The sequence below is a fragment of the Crocodylus porosus genome, unplaced genomic scaffold (assembly GCF_001723895.1).
Source record: "Crocodylus porosus isolate Cpor-Errol unplaced genomic scaffold, CroPor_comp1, whole genome shotgun sequence".
Classification (NCBI taxonomy): Eukaryota; Metazoa; Chordata; order Crocodylia; family Crocodylidae; genus Crocodylus; species Crocodylus porosus.
In genome coordinates, this window is record NW_017728916.1 from 10,780,281 (window position 1) to 10,796,532 (window position 16,252).

The 16,252-nt window shown below is 44.8% G+C and overlaps 1 protein-coding gene across 1 annotated transcript in view; it reads right to left on the reverse strand.

Annotated features, from left to right (window-relative positions):
- The window catches only part of FGF13 (fibroblast growth factor 13), a 425,820-nt gene that overhangs the window by 216,150 nt on the left and 193,418 nt on the right, over positions 1 to 16,252 (reverse strand). The window lies entirely within an intron of this gene.

Consider the following 16,252-nt stretch of genomic DNA (forward strand, 5'->3'; position numbering starts at 1 on the left):
TTTAGAGCTTGCAGAAGCAGCCGGAAGGACAGGACCGAAGTTACTGTCGAGTTAGTGGTAGGACAAGCTTCTCTGCTCTTTCCCACAACTGCAGTGGAAATGCATCTAGGGACAAAAGGCCAATCCGGTCTCTATGCATATTCATTTCAGCTGCTTCTGAGATGACCTCCAATGCTGGAGACAACTTTCTCCATCTGGATAGGAGGTGGCTATCTTACCAACCATATTCAGGTGTCCGCTGGTCATGGATGTCGGTCTAGAACCGAGCTGGATTCAAATGGCATCCGTCACAAAGGCGAAAGGTCCCAAATGCTGTCACCGACCTCCAGAATGGAAACCTCACTAAGCAATACCGCGGTGAAGTGTGCAAGTTCTGCTTAAGTAGCGAGCGCCAGACTAAAATGGATCAAACCAAACACACTCGATCCTTCTTTAAACACCGCCGCTTCATTCGGCAAACATACTCTCCAACTGGCTTTAAATACCTCCTGCTTGTCAGCTATTTCTAGTTGAGAAAGCCAATTCCGCATGGAACCGCTGTGAACTTGGGGAAAAGCCAAATGTATTTATTTTGCATCCTCAAAATGAAAAGCCTCCCATCAAGCCCACAATATGCTACGCTGATGCATTAAACAATGGAGCTTTTAGAAATGTAATGAGGGTGTTCCTCTCCCAGATATTCCAGTAAAAGGGCATTAATATAAATCCAGCTGTAGTAAATCAGCCTAGATAGATACTTGTAAGGGCTCATTTATTTATTCCTGTATATTGGTTTATAATAGACTTTACTTCGCCTCCTTCCCCCACCCTATCCTGGGATGTACGTGCTCCTCTAAGAATATTGCAGCATGACTGTGGTTTTGGGGAAGGGCAGAGTTGAAAATACCGGCACTGAAGTTTGTAATATAAAACAGGCCAAGAATACAGCAGACAGAGGAAGCAGGCTTTAGAGAGCCGGAAACCGGCTTCATCCGCAGCCTGACAAAGTCAAAAAGAGCTGGGTGTCATAAATGCATTTAAGGAGGAACATCCTGAGAGTCGGGGCTTTGCTGCATGATGCCGCCGCCAGATGCAGGATCTGGTCACCGCTCACTGCTCCGGAAAGCCGCAGCTCCCGCGCTGCTCCCTAGCAGCAGGTGATGAGACAGAAGGATGCTTGTGTCTCCTCATTTGGCTGCATGGAGGTGTAAATAGAGGAGCGTCTGCGATGCTTGACAGGGGTTTGGCAGCCGCCGGGCTGTGAATGCTGCAACCCCCAGGGACTGACGGTGTTGAATTGGCCACGTCCGGGCTGCCTGCCAACCACAGGACAATTGCCAGGAAGCAAGTCTCACCCACACTACACCCATTCCTACATAGAGGAGGAAGCCAAGGGAGAGGGTCCAGTGCTGCTCTCAGGATCCTTGTTACAAGCGAGGCCTACAGCGGCCCTGATGGGGAGATGAGACCCTGGGCTATGTCTGTGATGGGGTCTGGTCCTGGTGTTACAACAGACTAAAGGAATCAGAACTCATGCTAGAAGAGATCTCTTTTATTAGACCAACTGGATTTTTGCAAAAAGAAAAAAGGTTTAATTTTTAAAAAGTTTTTAATTGCAAGCTCTCTGGCACAAACACCCTTCTTCAGGCATAGGAGAAAAGACTGCAAAAGTTCTCCTGGGTAGAAATGAAAGTGCGTATTTCATAGGAGAGTTGCCACTCGGGTACTCGCCCAGCTGCAGGGCAGGTTTCGCAGCCCACGGCGCGGTCTGTGATGCCATCGCTGCCTTGCTTGCAGCGTGCAAGGCAACGAGGGGCAGCTAGCTCCCGTCACACCTGCGATGGCCCCAGAGGAGAGAGGTTCCTGCTCCAGAGGTAATGGCAAAACCACGGCGAGACCGTTAGCCCAGTGCCAGGGGGAAAATATGCAACTCCTGAACACAGTGGCAATCTGTGGCAAGCAAGCAAGACAAACAAGATCCCATGTTATTTAGACTCTCTGGCCTTTCTCTCTACCATAGCAGGAGGGAGGCAGGACCGAAGGATCCCTTGCCCCCGCTCCACCCGAGCGCAGGGGACAGACAGGCTCTGGGATTTGTGGCAGGAGATGCAAACGAGGCTATTACTAAATTATTCAGCATCTGCAGACCAGCAGGCCCCCTATTAACCAGCTAAGTAAATTATCTGGGAGATCGTAATGCAGATTTTCCGTCAGCCTCTAGCCGAGCATAACTTCTGCAGCTAAGACAGCCTCATGCTCAGGGGTCAAGCAAGTGATGCTGCGGGGAGCCTCGAGCCCCACTCACCCCAAGTCGGTGGGCATTGGACATACCCAGCCCCACGCAGAAGCTTGCTCACTGAAAACTACTCTGGAGGATCAAAGGTAAGGCAGGCAGGACCTTCGCAGCCCCCTACCACCCCCAGCCCCTCCACACACCCCTTCTCATTCAATAATCGTCCCTCTTGGAACGGGTTACACTTGAAAAACAACCTGCATAAAAACACCAGCAACAACTTCAACGCCGCATCCGTAATTCTCTCACTCGACATTCATCTTTATTCTGCTCTTATTAAATATGCCAAAAGCGAGCTCCCACATCAGGCTGACAGGAGGCTGTGCCTCGCCGAGAGAGCGGGGTCTAATAAACATGGTTCAACAACACAGCGAGACGCAAGCCGAGTCCGGGACAAGGAAAAAAGTGAGACTGAGTTAAACCTCAACTCCTATCCACGGCTCCCCACTACAGTAATTTCGGCTAGATGCTAAATAACTAATTAAAGGTTCATATTTAATTCACAGGTTTCTAAAGTCCAATTAAGAAGGTTGTGAATGTCTGGGTGATGGTTGCTAAGGCAGCTGTGACGCTGCGGTGGGCCGCAGCAATAAGTTAGTCTTTGGCTCTCGAGCATCAAGAGGACTTCAGCGTTTTGGCGCACATGAATTATTTAACGAAGACAGAAAATGAGGGGCATAATCAAATCTGTCTTTCTCATTTCAAGCAACAGTGAGGAGGAGGGTCCTGTTTCATCCAGAAATTAATATCCGCTGGAAGACTTGATGAAGTTAAAAAGAAAAAGCATTTCTCAAGGGCCATTTCCTATGGGAGAAAGCTGTGTGATCTATGCAGAAAAAGGATCTAACTATTTGCCTTCCAATGAAAGGGCACCTTTCTAGTGTTATATAATATATGGTCTGGATATGTTCAGGCAATGGGAAGAGAATGAAGGCCTGCATAATAATCAAGCAATTTCAGAGAGCTCTACCTTCAAAACAGTCTCTTGGGTCAAAGCGAGTGAAATATTGACCTAGCTTCTGATGTCAGGGGCATAAGATCCCATCATGGAACAGAAAATGTTCCCTTGTCCCACAAAAATCCTCAAGATTTCAAAAATTCTTCTATGGAAAAAAAAAAAAAGGTCACAAATTAAACCTCTACAGAAATTCATTTCAGATTGATCAGAAGGTCATATATCATATATAAAATATATATCAGCTTAAAAGTCTACACAAAAAGTCATTTTTCATCCACAACAGTGGAACTTTCTCTCGAAAATGTCCAAACCAAATCACGAGAAATTGATCAAAAGACAATTTCTACTTGATTACAAAAAATCAAGTCGAAATTGTTGGAACTGGTCCACAAAATATCTGAGTGTTGATGATAAGAGACTTAGTTGCCATACATTTTGCCAACTCTGTGAAAAAACCAGGCAAACCAGGCAGGCTTGGCTATCAAAAGTTGGTCTGAAAACTCAGAAGCAGTGAATGGCCAGGGGCTCAATTTATCTACTGTGGAAGAAGGAAGGAGCAAGTCAACCTCGAAGAGATTGTAACGGATAGGTCCATGGAGTTGAGATGTCCCAGAGCCAAGGCTTAACCCGTATAGGCAATCCCCATAAACTTGGCGCTATAGTTTTACAAACTCCTAATAAAAACACCTGTGGGATTTCCTCCACCGCTCACCACCCCCAAATCACACCAGTGCCAGGATACTTTTTTCTATTAAAAATGCAGCATTATCAGACAAATGTCCATGGGCGTTCTCCGTAAGGACTATATGATTTCTTTGGCTTTGTACAGATGACAACTAGCACCTTATCTGGGAGACTTTTTCCAGACACGCTGTATATGGTGCATCCATCTATCAGAGGTTGCACACCCATGGCTGGACTGACAACAGTTGGGGGAGGAAAGGGGAAATGACCAAGGTGTTTTCTTCTAAACAAATGAACTCATCCATCTCCCAAATGGAGCCTGGACGCCTAATCTGCACCAGACTCTGCACTCTTGCTCTCTGGCCCCATGCAACCAGTCGCTTGAAAAATCCCTTCCGTATTATGAATGCAGACCAGGCACTCAGCGATCTATGCTGTGCATCTGTGATTAGCTTCAGGACCACTGGATGATGCTGAACACTTGACCTGCAATTTTTCAGGTACTTGCCATGTCAGGCTACTGCATTACCGATGGGTACCGAGGTGGCCTGACCTTTTCCGAGGCTTGTCAGTCACTTGTGAGACAACTCAGTGAGCTCTTTAGGCTGCTAAAGCAAACCGTGTTCTCAGAATGAGTATTGATCACATACCAAAGTCAATTTGAAACAGACAACATGATCTAGCTTCAGCCAGGTAAAATTTTGTTCTTCCAGCTTTACCAAAGGATTTTATTTTAGACTTTTTAGCACATACTTTCCCCCCACCCCATCTCCCCTGCCCCCACAATAAGGTATAGAGCAATGGTTTTCAACCTTGTTTCATTTGCAGACCCCTAACAAATTTCAAATGGAATAAAATAGATATTAAATATTGAATCTGATTTATACAGTAGTCCAGTGGGTTTTTAAACTGTACTGGAGGTGCAGTTTTTAAACTGGAGGTGCAAACTCCTATAGAAATTTTGAGCGGAGGTGCAGACCCCTGTGAATTTTAAGTGTGGGTGTTCATATACTTTTGATCAATCCCAGTCATCTTTTGCGGACCCCACAGACCACAGGTTGAAAACCACTGGTGTAAAGAAACAGAAATGCAACCTAGCTAGGCACTCAAGGTCCAACGTACAGGGCAGTACCGTGCCATCACCGTGGCTAATCGCCCGGACACATTTTACCAGGAATTTGGATGTCGCCGCTTCTTCCTTTGCAAACTCTTGAAGTACTCACTGCTGCATTTGGGCTTTGCCACGTGCCGAAAAGGGCTGCAGCGTGAAAATGGCCCCTTGCATCCAAACAAGTGCGTTTGCTAGCAAACTCCTTTTGGCACCCGTTACTTTTATTCATCGAGGAGCTCCTTGCCAGCTCCAACTCGGAAAGCGAGACAAGACCTCCCAACTCCGAACAACACGCTGCAAAGGAAGGAAAGCTTGCCACGACCCCAGACGCTAAGTAGCAGGTAAAGCAGCCACTGCCAGCTTCGTTGCAGCTGTTGATAAGTCAGACTTCTCGACAGTGACAAAGTGCACTCTAACACCGGGACTGAGAACGGCGTGGTAATAGGCTTTGCTATCTGATGGCCTCGAGCCAGGAAGACTGCATATTATTGCTATGTCAGGGATGATTTCTGCAGTTTACCAGACTGTCCGAGTGGATTAGAGGTGAAAATATTCTGCAGAACACAAATGGAAAAGCCCTGCGAGAGGGCCAAATTAATATATCTGCATTTAAATGGTGTTCAGAGCAATAGCGTGTTGCGACAACAGGCTGCTCGCAGTCACTCTACCACGGCTAACTTAACAATCGTGTGCTCTCAGGGGCTGAAATTAATAAGCTACCGTAAGAAACTGCAGGCCGATATTTGCTCCATCGCCACACTTGGGCATTTTCAGACGGTCGCGAATGTTCACATTTCTAATCCTGTGTCCTCCTATATTCGGTACAAGGGCCTTCACAACATGTTAACATCACTGCAGCTCCCCTCGTGTGATTTCCACGGGTTACAAGCCAATTCATTCAACTAAAAGCATGCAGCATTTCATGGCTCCGCTAGAGAGTGAGCTGTACCGATGGCAGAGAGGCTATTTGCTAAATAATAAAGAGAAAATACATTTCTGAATTATACACACACCTACCAGTACCAAAGGGTGTCCACGCACTTTATGTCAAATATACACATTTTATCTCAAATATAATTAGCGAGGAGTTTATCGAGTACCCAAGGGAGAGAAAGGAGACATCACTGCATACAACGGACGCACAAACCCTGATCCGTCTCCAACTGGGGCACAAGAACCCCCCAGGACATCGAAATTCAAGGCAGGGTGACAGTGGAAGAATAGTCATTGATGCCCTATTAAAAAATGCATGCCCCCTTCTTCCCTCCCGTCCACCCCTGAGGTTACTGTGCTGCTCGCAACTCTCAGCCTAGCTGCTGATTTCTATTTACTGTCAATGAGGGACAAAAACCAAATTTCTATTACAGTTTCTTCCCTCTCCCCACCCAATGCCAAGATTAAATCGCAAGTAGGCCAAGAAAGAAGCAGCCCCGAATGCAGCTGCTGCTAATGCAGCGTTAAATGTTTGGACTGTAATCGACTCCCTTGGCATTTTGCTTTACTCCTCGAATTCTTTGACTCGCCGTCCGTGCCAGCTGCCTCCAAAAGAGAAAACAAGCAAATGCAGCAGCGCCAGAGACGGGAAAATTGCCAAGATTGATACGTATGAGCCATCGCTTCTCGATTAACCATTTCACTACTGCATTCCCTACTATTGCAAGCCAAAAGGCGCATACAGGTTTCCCTCGCTGTGTGCTGTACATGTGTTCCTGGAAAACGGCGCATAACCCAAATTCGTATAAAGGGAGCCCGCTTTACAACGTAACAAATAGGGATACATTCCAAGACCTCAACTGTCTTGAACCCCAAACCCATTTCTACCACTTTTACAAGACAATTTTGGTACTTACTAACAGCAGACAGTACACACACGCACACGGTGGTGGTGAATGTTACCATAACGGGGACGGCAACTCCAGAAACACGTGTCGCAGACAACGAGCGAGGAGCACAGATTCACGTGGGAGACTATTTTGGGGCGCGTCACTCTCACCATGCACCACACAAAGCAGCTGACTGCGGGCTTCTACCACACCGATCGCCTAAGAGTGAATTTACCTTGCATATAAACAATTTGAGGTATGAAAAGGGTCATCAAAAAAGAGCGAATCTGCACATACAGAACCCGCATAAAGCAAGCAAAACCTGTACCGTTTTTATTGTTGTAGAACTCACTCAAAGATTTCCAAGACCTCACGATGTGGATCATGTCTTTCCAAGAATACTACACCTAGTAAATAGTATGTAGGCCACATGTTTGAGAACTGGATGATGCCACAAAGATGAACAGCTTGCTCTCTGCAGACCACTGGCAACTCCTCTACCCAGCTTGGACCCTGGTCAGAGAAGCGCTAGGCTCAACAACAGTGTTTCAGTGCATCTCAGGGAACAACGAATGTAATAAAAGCTAGCATTGCCATATCTGTTTATCAAAAAACAGACACATTTCAGAGGCTCTGACTTTGCTCTGACAGCTGATATCTATAGATCATCATAGGGTAATCAGTGGCATTTGTTTTCATCCATATTTCCTTAGAAAGGCCAGCAAGGGACAGCATCCTCATTTTATAGATGGGGAAAATGAGGCACAATGAAGAAAGATGACTTTCCCAAGGTCATGGAGTAGTTGGCCGGCAGAATGAGGAAGGAAACTCATGTCTCCGATTCCCATCTCACGTAGGGTTTCCAACTAGGCTTGATAACTACCCAGCTGGGGTCATTTAAGCTTAAACTTGTCGAGGTCATCTGAGCCCTGCATTCATCCCTGCCCAGGGCAGGGGGTCGGATGAGATGATCTGCTCAGGTCCCCTCCGACTCTACATCTATGAATCTATTCCAGGAGGTTTCCAGGACACCAGCAGGCCTGCGAGACACAACGCCAACGTGCCCATGTACCGCCGTATATCAGTTACAGATTATGGCGCGTAGACTTCGCATCAGGAAGGCACATGCACATTACTCTTACAGTTTAAAAACCCACTGCTGTTTAAATTGGATTCAACATTTAATATTTATTTGAATGAATGCCCTATCATTCATCTCCCAGGTGACTCTCAGCAGCCCCCTGGAGATTTATATTTAATTCCTGCAGACTCCAGGGCAATCCTGGAGGGTTGGCAACCCAAATCTCAGCGTCCTGTCGAGGGCCACACCTTATTACAACATAAGATCGTGCTGCAATGGTGACACAAACCCAAGTATCCAGGTCACTGGAACCCTGCTGCTTCTTCCTTGCTTTCTTTTACAAGAATATTTCAAATGTTTCTTTAAAGACCAACATTTTTTTAAAACAATTTCCAGAGGGACGGATAATGCTGACAAATGTGAAGAAACCAGTGCATCTTTGTCTTCTCGGGGTGCATAATCTTCCAGAATAGGCCTAGGCAGTATGAAGCGGAGCTCTCCCAAGCTGTAACGTACACCGAAACACCACCTCCTGATTTTGAATGAATTCATTATTGAGCTTATAAAATGGCTTGTGGGCTCTCTTCTGTACTTTCTAAATCTAACCCCAGGAAATTCCCATACCAGCTTAACAATAAATGGAGTTATTTGTCATTTTCAATCAATCAAAGAACAGCAACTGAGTTAATTCCTGTGTTTGGCTCCTGGCCAATACAAAGTAAATGCTGATGCCTCCAGACCTCTGAGCTGGGCTGCATGTAGGAGATGGTTACTGCTGCTGTGTCCTTAGGCAGTGCAAGCTCAGGGGGTTATTAAAAAGGGATCACCTTGACTGGCTACAGTGCCTTTTAAGACTTCTGGAAACCTCTGCAAGTCCAAGGCACTGGTAACACAAGTCCGTGCATCACTTGCTGCTTCAGACTAAAACAAACAAGAGGCAACCTTCGGGCAACCTCAAGCAAGGCCCTGTTTGACTTGCTCCTTCACCAGCAGCTAAGCAGTGAGGTCTCGCTGGGGCCAGAACAGGCATGTTAAAAAAGCATCCTATTCATCTCAATACAAAAACTCTCCATTAGCCCAGAGGATACTGGATTTCTCCAGCAGCAGGCAAAGCTTTTGGGTACCCCTCCCTACTCCCTGGCTTTGTTTAAAGCATCTATTACCTTGTCATCTCCTTCACCGCGGACAGAATCCAACAGGGTGCCTGTCAGTGAGGGAGCTATAGGCCCATTTGTGCAAATCGGCCTAATGATCCAGCACCCAGGACTTTTTGGGGCACACTGATGTTGCAGACTGAGCTCTCTTGCTTTGGTTAAGTGCCTGGGAATAGGGATGAAAGCAGTTTAGGTGGTGCTATGCCTAATCTGTATCCCTGGAGGACCCCTCTATACAGATCTGCCCTTCATACAGGCTATAAAAACAGTACTACACAGCTGCTGAATAAAGTCAGGCACAATATATAGGCCAAAACTAGATTTTTTGGCCCCAAATGTATCAAGTCAGGAGTGGCACTGTATAATAAAGGCTATAATTAAAATGTTAAAAAGAGGGCAATGGTAATCTGAATCAACACGGGTTCATCGCTCTGGCCTCAATAGTATGCAACACCTTAGTACTTTAAGGCTGCCATGTGACTATATACATATACATTCAACCACGAGATTTAGGCAAGTAAAACAGCACAAGAGATTTGGAAACATGCAGTAGAGAATAGGGTTTTAAACAAGGCAGGGTGTTTTTGATGTCCTCTAAGCTACTCACCTATTTGAAACATTACAGACTACAGGAGTTTGAGGAAAAAAAACTTGAGTTCAGGAGTTTACCCTCCTCTAAAGACCCCCAGATAAAATGAGTTCGGTTTATCCCTACAAATCACCAGTGAGAGAGGATTGGACTATGGCAATATAAGAATGAAAAAAGAAACCCACCTGGCTTTATCTTTCAGTGAAAAAAACACTTTAAACTGCTTTGTTGCTGTATATAAAAATCCAGCTTTATTAATGAAAGAATTAACTAACTAGAAGGAAAAGTGTTAGATAAATGTTAGGATAATGTATGCTTTCTCTTTTGAAAACTCATCACAAGTTACCCAACTCAGAGAAGGAACACCCAGGATTACAAGCATAAAGAAAGCCAGGCAAATACCCTTAAGTTTTAGTTTGAACAATGCTGCAAAAGGGTAACATGGATTATTAGGGCTGTCTGTAAGGCTTTCCTACAAAATCCACCTTCTTCGAAGTCTCCTGTTCAGTCCAAACATTACCCAGCTCTTTGCTCTCACCTCCTTCATTCTCACAGGCAGGAATCACACAGCTATTCTAGATACCAGTTTGAAGCAAAACAGTCTCTGTTTCACAAATCCGTCCCATCAAGCTGGTTTTTCCATATTCCCTTTCACGCGCTCAAAAGAGTAAGAAATTATAGAAAATGAGGGCTGGAAGGGACCTTTGGACATCTAGTGCAAACCCCTGCTCCAAGCAGGACCAGCCCCAACTAGATCACCCCAGGCAAAGCTTTGTCTAGTCAGGTCTTGACAAAGCTTTGGCTGAGATGATCTAGTTGGGGATGGTAGATGTGCTAACACGCATTAAGGAGCATTAAATTTAGATGTGACCAGCTAAGTCATATTAGTGTATGTGTAGATGCGCAAATGTGCATTAATGTGGTGCGTGTCAATGGATAGACACCATGTTAATATGCATTAGCGCATCTGCACCTGTACTAATGCAAGTTAACTATTCATGCTGAAATGTAATGCTGCTTAATGCGCATTAGCACATCCACGTGTAGACATGTGCCCAAATCGCCTTAATGCAAGGTGCATTAAGTTTAAGTGCGTATAAATACACATGTAGACACCCCCACGTCTTCCATATTAACACGTGACCACTGTCACCTCCAGACCTCCTTCAGCACTGCCACCCTCCAAAAGTCCCTTCCCACCAAACATCCCATGTCTCAGAAAAGCTACACAATACTTCCAATCATACACAGTGCTGCGTAAGGGAAGACAATAAAAAGTTAAGTTCCAGAAGGTCAGCTATAAAACCTATGAAGCAGATATTTTTATGCATTTGCTCTCTTGGCAAGAGCTTCATCGTGACAGCCTTGCTTCAGCTTAATATGCTGGGTAAAGAGCACCTTCGCTGTGCCTGAATGCACCACGTAATGAAGCAGAGCTGGACAATACTTTTCAGTCAAACAAGCTATTCTTGGAAACAGGGACAGTCCACCAGGTTTAGTCAACTTGAAGGTATTCACCAGCCTGACCATTTTCACTATGCAATTTCTGCAGAAGAAAAAAAAAAAGGAGGTGGGGATGTATTCACAACACAGTCCTGGTGCTGATGGTTTCCCCTTTCCCTATAACCTGGTAGTGAGCATGCTACTGCTAGGATATGGGAGAGTACAGTGTAATTCTCTTCTCTATCTAAAGGGGTTTGCATATGTTTTACATACTCGGGAGAGTACCCAATTTATGACAGAATAAGCTGTTTTGGGGTGGGGTGCTTTCAGTCTGTCCTGTTGATGCTGTTTCACCTTGTACTTAACCTTTCACCGGGGAAGGGACTGGAATCCAAACGTCCAGCTTCCCCAAGATGATTCCTAACCAGGATTATATAGCCACTCTCTCTCTCTCTGAATATTTAACGTTAGTGGAACCACTCCAGCAGAAAAGCTCAGCTCAGCCTTGGGTCTGGGTACTCACCCAACAAGAAGAAAACCTATGTGCAAATCAACATTTGCCCTGAATCAGAGTAGGCATCTGAACCACGAGCTGCCACCTCCCAGTCCCAGACTATTTCAAGGGTGGGGCCTCTCCAGACGGTCCCCCAGTATACAGCGTATAAACTAATGCTTCTTAAGCCATGGAGAACAACTCTGTAGGCTACTTGAGAGGCTGACAATGAGAGTTCAAATCCCACCAGGCAGAGATGGGAATGGAAACTTTATCCCTAACCACCAAGTTATTCCTTAAATGGAGAACTCCCACCCTTCTTCTGGCTTATGGGTAAGTCCTGTTTAGCCTTTCTTCTCTGTTCATTCAAGATGTTCAACATAATATCAAGACACGTTGTGGGACCAGAGCTCAATTTCTCTCTAAGAAATATTGACAAATTTGCATTTTGGTTCAAACACAATTTTTTTCCATGCACACCCACCCACCCATACATTCTTCCTGCAGCTCCACCATGAATGTCTATTTTGGCCTTGATGGTGTCCCAGTAAGAAGTACTAAGGCAGATGCTAATGCAGAAATGTCCACATAAAATTGGTGGTAGAAGCTGGTCCCTGGGACGACAGAAAAGTAAGGTGACCAAAGACCACATTTTAGTAGATCACTAATTGCACCGCTGCAACTACTCAACGCCCTCCACCACCCCCAAAAACGACCCTACTAGATGAAACTAGATTCTCCTTCTTCACATCTCTCTAAGAAATAAAAAATGTAAATATAGATGTATGTAGTTAAATACGCTATTACTACATTGATTAAAGAAACTTGGAATAGCAAACAGGAGTTTGGGGCTTTGGGGTTGATTTATCTTACATTTAACCCTATTTCTATCTACAGTTTGGCAGCTGATGTCAACATCATAGTAGTTGATGCAATTCCCATACAGAGTTACCATTGGGTAAGAGTTCAAACCCTCCTCTCCTCGCACATTTGGGCCCTTCTGATGCTAGGGGGACTGACTGTGCGAGTCAGACAAGTAGGATCTGTGGCCCACAATGTGCTAAGTCTGAACCAAAATGACACTGCTCCTGATATAGGCAGTTCAAAGCCAGCATTATTTTGTTAACAAAAATAAAACTCCTGGCTCCTAAAATAAAAGCGCCCAGCTATCAGTGCTCACATCATGAAGCACCGAAACCAAAATACATCTGTGCCAAGTTGAGAAATTATTTTTTAAGGCATGTTAATTTAGGTCAGTTAATCGCTAGTAAATTATAAAAAGCTGATTTTAGAGTTTCCACATACTTGGCAATTAAACTTCTACACTACACCTGTAATACTGTACCTTGCCTTGGTAAAACATTCATTTTTATAGAAGCGCAGCATGTGGTAGGTAATTACTTCCAAGAAGTCAAGGAAAGCAGTCGGTCTTTTTTTACAGTCCAATAACTTCCAATGCTAAAATCACAATAAAGAAACAATTTAAATGAAATTAAGGGAACAGTTTGAGATGCTATGACTCTTTTTTGGGGGTAAATTGTTGTTCTTCTAAAGCAACACGTGCCTCTCCTTGTAGCACGTCAAAGCCAACAGCTGTCAAGCTCTGACACACAGCATTTTATTGCTATTATACCCTCAAGCTTAGTTGATATCACTTTAAAACCCTTTTTCCTCTTTCTCTGCAAAGCCAATGGAAAGATGCCCGCTGGCTTTACTGAGGAAGTAGAAGCCATTTCTCTGTGTCGGGAGACTACTGGTCTGCAATGAGGTCTGAAAAGTGTGTCTGGCGTGGGAAGCACGGTACTCTCCTCTATTTGATTTGTGCTTTCAATAAGACGGCAAAGATGAAGCCACTTAGATTCACGGGCATGAGTTGTACTTACAAAAGGGAGGCTGCCCTTGTGAAAACATATCCCCTCATACGAGTCGAGGGAGGGCTGCTCTATGAAGAACATGGAGGACTGAAACTTTAGCAGGCTGCACAAGAAAAAAGCTAAGCCGCCCACGCCAAACGCTGATAGACGACCATGCAGGAGAGCATGCGTCTTCTGCAGCTGCAGCCAGCACGATGGAGGCAACCCCCGCAGCAGCCGCTGGTTCCTACACCTGAGCCCTCCATCACATTAACGTCAACAGGAGTTGAGGACTTGCACAGCTCAAAAGAAGAGGGATACTGCCTACAGAACGCCTGACCATCCCTCTAGGCTCTTGACAACACTGGAAGGATTCCCAGGCTTTATTATTAGAGATCAAAGAAGAACATTAAACTACAGTTCAATCCCTTGATTTTTTTTCCCCTTATTTTTGAGCTTCTAATCTCCCCACCTCCACAAACCCTGGTAGCTTCTCCAGATGTCTGGCTTCTCTCGTTATCTCTCCTGATGTTCTCTGAAGCACTCATCTGAACTGATCTCCACTGTTTCCCCACAGCTGGTTACCCAATTGACAAGAACAGATAGCTAAATAAATCACTGATGGGGGGGAAAAAAAAAAGAAGGTAATCCTCCAAGTGCATGAATAACTGCAGGAAAGAGAGCGAATAGAGCAAATGTACAACAAACCTGCTGGCACAAGGCAGGAAGGACTACAGACGTAGGAATCGATAACGAGCAGCACACTAGCAATGCCATGTTCTCTCTCTAGTCTTTGCTTCCTTTCCTCCTTCCTGTTCTCCGTTTACACCTCCTTGCTACGTGCTGGCTCACCATAACCATGGGCCGTCTTTTTAATTTTAATAAGGAAAAACTTCTTCATGGTTTTGTGTGACCAGACTCTGGGACAGACTCCCAACAGGAGTGGTACAGCTACCTATCCTGGAGATCTTCAAAAGGAGACTAGATGCACCCCTTGCTGGGGTTATTTGATCCCAGCTGTCTTTCCTGCCCAGAGCTGATGATCCTGGACCTGATGATCTCCCAAAGTCCCTTCCAGTCCTAAACTTCTGTGATTCTGTAACTACGTGTTTCTACAGCATACAATGCAATGCAATGGGGCCCAGACCTCGGCTAGGCTTTTTTTGGTGCTCTCATAATACAAAGGACAAATTCACCACCCGGGCTCTGTTAAATTGGAAAAACCAAATGTGTACTCCGTAAATAGATAACAATACAGTGATGCAAGTAGCGTAGTGGTACAATAGACACAATGACCAACATCTTAGGCTCTAACTTTGTCACCCAACAGCTGTATCGGTGGGGGCACCCACTAAAGTGAACAGGACAAAAGTCCTGGTCTGCCTCCATACAAGATCCGGACCACAGATGTTCATGTGAGCATCCATGGGGCTAGACCCTTAGCTGGAAACTACAATGGAAGTGCACCAAATTTCCTCAAATGCAGACATTTGGTCTATCATGATTCTCTGTGAACTGTGTTGGCTTCCTCTACAACTAAGGTTATTTCTACAATAGTCTCATCCGCAAACAGAGAACCTGGAATGCAGGAAATAAGAAACACCCCTCTCCCCCTGGCCTAAAATTAAATTTTCCTTGCCAGTACAGCAAGACGTTAAGCTCAAGATGAAATAGGCCCAGGGCTGACATAAGCAATGTCCACATCGACCTCGCTGTATACATCGATATCATGAACTATGTTCACTGTGCTTTTCCCCCCTTCTCTTACACAAGTTGGAAGTTATGAAGACTTCAAACCATGTTAATTATATTATTACATTAAACTGTTACAGCTCACACTGGGCTTTCCTGACACGCTACGAAACCTTTCAACTTATTCTACAAACGATCTCACATCTCGCAGGAGAGAGGTATCCATGCTCACAGGCAGGCAGATTTGTCTTCTTATGAAACCACGGTGAGAAAATGGCTCGGGCGTCTCTGCCTTCGCCTTCTGTTTTAATTTGTATGCAAATGGCTTATATTATAGGTTATTATGTCTGGTTGTTTGTTTATTCATTTTACAGAAGCTCTGGCTTGGTGCATTGCTGGCTTAATTAAGACACCATCCAGAGAAATCAGAACGTATCAGGAAAAGAAATCATTAGAGTATCCCTCAACTCTGACAAAATGAAATTGTTTTAAAAAAAATCATGCCCCTATCTGAGATTCTCTCTGCCGTGAAGAAGAGAAAGCATGCCTAAAACCCTTAGGACTTCTGAAAAGAGATGGTTTGCACTGATATCTGTTAGCTGCTATAAATGACCCACCTAATACACTATTTTTATCTAGATATGAAATGGGCTGATATATGTATCGGCCCATCAGCTGGCTTCCAACCTGTTCTCTCCAAGACCCGATTTTTAAGATTTTCTGATTTGACTTTGTCAATGCCTTTTGCATGCATTTATTCATTGCTCCCACCCCGCAACAAATGAGTCTGGCAGCTACTAAGATTACCGGAGAGTTTTCCAAAAGCAAATTTTGGGTGCATGGCCGAAGGCTTGCTGAAGAGGCATGACTTTTCAAACACTGGTGCTTGGGTCTTTGTGAAGTCCACAGCATTTTAAGATTTTCCAACTTGAGCACTTTGAAATGGAGGCCTTTGATATCCTGCTGAAAACTGTGAACATTACTGCCAATGTCTTTTCCTTGGTACTCAGTTTCAGTCCTCGGCATATCATTAACTTAATTAAAAAAAGAAATCGAGTCAACTCAATATCACAGATCAAGGGAAATAATCCTGCCACAC